Below are 6,121 nucleotides of genomic sequence, written 5' to 3'. Positions count from 1 at the left end.
CAGAATTGGTCCACAAGACTAGACACGCTCAAAATCCTTTCCTTCTCTTCTCCCACTCCTGACCCTCGTCATCGGGTTTAGGCCTCCAGAAGATCGGCTCAGCTGCCCGTTTGTAATAGGACACTTAGTAGTGCATAGTGTCTTAAAAGACAACTCCGGCGAATTTTTACGTTTATCTTGATTGTTATATCTTTGTGAGTACAGTCTATAGAAGAAAAAAAACGAACCGGATTGGTGCTTGCAACACGGAGTTATTACAGTTAATGCCCAGAGCCCCCCCTCAGGTAAAACGGCAGCTTTGGGGGCAGACACGTAAAGGGTGTCTTTGTGCCTCTTAACAGACATAAAATGCAATTAAAATGTCTGTCCAACATGAACAGGTCCCTTAGACGACAACGAGATGCATTTAGCCACTTAGCCATTGTTTAAATTCATCTAAACAGTGTGTTAGACGGCTAGCTGTATCTCGCGCTGAAGTTCCGTGGGAACTCAGCGGTAGCTGGAAAAAAAGGCAGTCCAGGTGGGAGGAGCGTTGTGTGTGTAAAGAACAATTATTTTATTACTGCACATCTTTCCGCAAGCCGTGTGTGCCCAAATGGAAGGATAAATAAAGTTTACATTACCTCCACAGTGGCTGCACCCGTCTTTAACCACGGAATGCCATTTCTTCAACCGGCCCAGCTGTGTTGTGTCTGTGTAAGTTAGTCAAGTGTTCGCTGCAAATTTTCACAATTCGCAAAGGCACAAACGCGAACCATTTCTTCTTCACTTGTGAGCCCGATCGGATCATCACTCTAGTGATGTCCGGCTCACGAACGAATCATTCTTTTTAACCGTTTCTTTTTAGTGAACCGGGCGAACCAGTTCAATAAATCGGACTGAATCGTTCTTAACGGTCCGCGTCTCAAATCAGCGCTGATCACACAAGTTACTTTAGTTACTCACTTTCTGACATGAGCGACAGTCCCTCCGAATAGACATAAACTAATGTCTTGAATTATATGTTATAACTCCAACTGTTCACTGAACTGAGTCATGTTTTGCTGAGAGATCTAATGAACTCACGAGCCGCTGATACTGAGCAGGCGCGAGTAACTGAACGAGCAGCGGTCCGCGGATCAGCAGTACAGAATCGAAAACCGTTTCTCTCAGACACGTTCAATACTGAGAACCGTCGAGCCGATGAGCAGAGCCTCTTCATACACACGACGCTCTTCTCAACTGGACTATTTTTCCGACTACAATGGAGTTCCCACGGGACTTCAGCACGAGATACACCTAGCCATCTAAAACAGGTGAATTTAAACAATGGCTAAGTGGCTAAACGCATCTCGTTGTCATGTAAGGGCCCTGTTCATGTTGGACAGACATTATAATTGCATTTTGTGTCTGTTAAGAGGCACAAAGACACCCTTTACGTGTATGCCCCCAAAAGTTGCCGTTTTAGCAAGGGGGGGGGGGGGGGGGGCTCTGGGCATTAACTGTAATAACTCTGTGTTGCAAGCACCAATCCGGTTCGGTTTTTTTTCTTTCTTCTATAGACTGTACTTACAAAGATATAATGATCAAGATAAACTTAAAAATTCGCCGGAGTTGTCCTTTAACTTTCGGCAGCTGGAGGTGGGGTATGAGTGAATTTTGGGGGGTAGACAAGCACAATCGACTCCCGAATTAATGCAGAGGGTCTGGTCTTCTCCCACAATCTTCTAGAGCATCTTGCACACTCCAGTTACCCTTACCTTTGAAGGTGCTGGTACAGTCCTCACAACTAAATACATAGTGGCCAAGCAGGATGGCTGCCCAAGAGAGGTGGCCAGCTCCATGATATTGACCTGCTGATGGTGCCTTTCCATCCCAGTGTCAAGGTAGATGACCAGGTTGATGGTGTCAGCGAGATGTAAGTGGATGAAGATGATAACGGTGTCCGGGGTCCTCGCTACTGCCAACTTGAAGCCCAGCTGGACAGCATGATGCAGTTAGAGAAGAACCCGGCTGTCTGGATCTTCCTGGTCTGACTGGAGGGCATGGATCTCGATGACTTCCACTTGAAATTGTAGAAAACAGCCCAATGCATGGTAGCTTATATTCTTGGCAAACAATCTGCTAACACAAGCCCTTTCTGAAGTTTCCTAAATGGATCAATCAACTTACTTTTACACCTGATGACATTAGCTGATGAGCTGCTCCCTCCACAGTGAGAGCAGCTGTCTCACTCTTCACCAGCCGGGATGCTGCCTCCTTACTCCCCCAGACCTTGAGCATCAACTGAGAGAGCTGCTGCTTGTTCTCCCCATTGCCCAGAAAACGCTCCTGGGGTTTTATGGTGACTGTTCTCTCATGTGTAAAGGGCTCAGAAAAGCCATGCCACAGCCTCTCCTGCATCTGGATGGAGTCAGGCTGGTAGGAGTCAGTGGAGAAGATTAAGTGCTTCTTGGCCACCATCTGAGCCCGTATTTATCAAGCTTCTCAAAGTGCTATTTTAGTCTTAAGTGCTGAGAAATTATGAAATCTACTTTTAAACTTAAGTATATTTCTTAAAGCTAAAAATGCCTCTTACTCTCCCAGTTATTTAAGACAGCTCGAGAGGTTTCTCAAGTGGTTAGGATTTGCCAGTAGGGGCTTGGCACTAATGAGACAGAGACGTGCAAAAATCTTTCAGGAGAGAAAGAATGTGTTCGAAATGTTTATATTTAGGCAGGTCAGATAACAGCACACCAGTTTATAAATTGTAATTAAGACATGGATGAAAACATGTTTATCTTTTATTTCAAATGTGTATATTATAATGTATTCTCTTGAAAACTCTTCATTGTCAAATGTGTGTTGGATATAAACTCCTCTTAGGAACTTCACCATTCAATGTGAATTTATCTGAGAATATTCTTAAATAAGGACATCTATTCAGTGATTGGTTCATGCCTATCATCATTTAAAATCCCATTTGTGGCACAGCAAAGTGTCGTAAACCAACTCTAAGACTGAATCTTAAGATTTAGTCCTACAATTTACTTAAAGGATGACTGAGATGCTTGATAACTAACTTTTAAGCACAGCTTTGAGCCAAGATTTTATTTTACTCTTAAGTCAGTGTGGATGTGCATAAATCTTTCAGGAAAGAAAGAATGTTTTTGAAATGTTTGACGATGAGCAGGTATTCAAATGGTATCATTTGGACAGAGCAAGCATTATCTTTGTTAATATTGGTTAATATAATGGTTAATGTTGGGCTGAACTTGCCTCTTTAACTAATTCAGCAAGCAAGCAGCTTCTTCCTCCCACCAGTTTGGTTTCTTTTGAAATCCAGGGTGGCTGATTATATCATAAAATCTAGAGTATATACACTCACCTAAAAGATTATTATGAACACCATACTAATACTGTGTTTGACCCCCTTTCGCCTTCAGAACTGCCTTAATTCTACGTGGCATTAATTCATCAAGGTGCTGAAATCATTCTTTAGAAATGTTGGCCCATATTGATAGGATAGCATCTTGCAGTTGATGGATATTTTTGGGATGCACATCCAGGGCACGAAGCTCCCGTTCCACCACATCCCAAAGATGCTCTATTGGGTTGAGATCTGGTGACTGTGGGGACCATTTTAGTACAGTGAACTCATTGTCATGTTCAAGAAACCAATTTGATAAAATTCAAGCTTTGTGACATGGTGCATTATCCTGCTGGAAGAAGCCATCAGAGGATGGGTACATGGTGGTCATAAAGGGATAGACACAGAACCAATGCTCAGGTAGACAGTGGCATTTAAACAATGCCCAATTGGCACTAAGGGGCCTAAAGTGTGCCAAGAAAACATCCCCCACACATTACACCACCACCACCAGCAGCCTGCACAGTGGTAACAAGGCATGATGGATCTATGTTCTCATTCTGTTTACGCCAAATTCTGACTCTACCATCTGAATGTCTCAACAGAAATCGAGATTTATCAGACCAGGCAACATTTTTCCAGTCTTTAACTGTCCAATTTGAATCAGTCGGCCCATTCTCCTCTGACCTCTAGCATCAACAAGGCATTTTCGCCCACAGGACTGCCGCATACTGGATGTTTTTCCCTTTTCACACCATTCTTCATAAACCCTAGAAATTGTTGTGCGTGAAAATCCCAGTAACTGAGCAGATTGTAAAATACTCAGACCGGCCCGTCTGGCACCAATAATCATGCCATGCTCAATATGGCTTAAATCACCTTTCTTTCCCATTCTGACATTCAGTTTGGAGTTCAGGAGATTGTCTTGACATGGACCACACCCCTAAATGCATTTAAGCAACTGCCATGTGATTGGTTGATTAGATAATTGCATTAATGAGAAATTGAACAGGTGTTTCTAATAATCCTGTGGTGAGTGTATAGTCAGGTTAGTTAACAGCATGCCGGTTTAAAATGTGTAATTAAGACATGGTAAAAAGCATGTTTATTACTTATTTCCAATGTGTATAGAGTTTTAGGGGAAAAAAAGAAGTGCAGGAACAATTTTGTTCCTTGGGGAACAAAACATATAACTGTACACAATTGGTCTTTAGGGTACAATTATACCATTGTTTTCCTCAGTTCGGTCCTAGTGAGTCGCTTTCCTGCAGAGTTTGTTTCCCTGAAAGACATCTATAGAAGTTCTTATTAAGAATTAACAGGTTTAGATTTTAATGTTTTATTGAAAAAGTTTGGTCACCATTATGGTGATCAGTATTTCCTTTAGTTGGGCAGTGTTACAGTGTAAACAAAGCATATAACTGTTCAAAACAAAAGAAGTCATAAACAAACTGTATCATGAAGAATAATGTTTGACTAAACTCATCACTGAATAAAAATAATACTAAAGAATATTAGCCAACAATACTTTCTTGCCACAGATCAGATTATCTAAACTTTGATTTTGATTTTTAAAAACATTCTAAAGGGGGAAACATTTAGATGCACACAGATATCAAGAATCCGCCTATGAATCTCAATAATGGTGACATACTTACTGTTGCAATGCATGCTGGGAGCCATGAGTTTTATACTGTGGTTGGGTTGGAGCTAAACTGTGGAGGACATCAAATCTCTAGGACCGAACTTGCCTACCCCTGATTAGAGGTACAAAAATGTACCCTTAAGGCTACCACCCCAGTGACGGCCACTTACCTTAAAAGGTACAATTTTGTACTCTTTTTTTGACAGTGTATCATAATATATTCTATTATGTAAATTCCCCTTAAGAATTTTGCCATTTATTGTGAATTTATCTGAGAATATTCTTAAATAAGGAAATATATTCAGTGATTGGTCCATGCGTCATCCAAAATTTGCGGCACAACAACGTGAATTATCTCTAAGACTGATCCTTAAGATTTAGTCCTATACTTCACTTAAATTATGACTGAGATGCTTAATAACACATTTTTAAGCGCAGCTTTGAGCCACAAATGTTTTTACTCTCAAGTCAATTTTTAGCAGTGTTCTTGTAAGTAATTCTCAGAGGCTTGATAAATACAGATCCAGCTCATTAATGTGAAACAGCTACAATCTTACCTGTGACTTGATGAGCAACTGGAATTGGAATTCAGCCTCATGAAGAGATCAGAGAACTCATTTATTAAACTTTCTGTAAATTTCATCCTAAAAGTGTATGTATGCACAAAAATCTAGATTACAGTACAGAAAGTATGCCATAACCTGTGCAAAAATCCCTTTATAAATCCCAGTCAGCAGAAGAGAGTGTGTGTGTGTATATATGCATCTCTTCCCTTGAAATCACCATATATTGAGCTTACAATGCCTAGTTTTACTATGCATATGATCATTTGCATTTCATTTGCATATGCATAATCATCCCGGTACACCACATTATAAAAATATATTTTGTGCCATCACATTATAATGCAACAAAACATTCAGTAGCCTATCATTCACTTGTTTTTGAATAATAATAATAAAAAAGTATAAAATACATTTCAAAGTTTTTCTCAATCTTTTCCACTGGCCAAATAGTATATTTAATTGCTTTATATTTCTAATGGAAACAGATAGGCCTTGTTGCGCAATATTGATCATTATTTGCGCAAACATATTTTCTCAGACCATGAGTTCTGATAGGCCATAAGCAATCCTTGCTGTAGTTAA

Source organism: Pseudorasbora parva, chromosome 21, assembly GCF_024679245.1.
Source record: "Pseudorasbora parva isolate DD20220531a chromosome 21, ASM2467924v1, whole genome shotgun sequence".
Taxonomy (NCBI): Eukaryota; Metazoa; Chordata; class Actinopteri; order Cypriniformes; family Gobionidae; genus Pseudorasbora; species Pseudorasbora parva.
The sequence above is the reverse complement of the archived record's forward strand: the minus strand, read 5'-3'. Positions refer to the sequence as shown.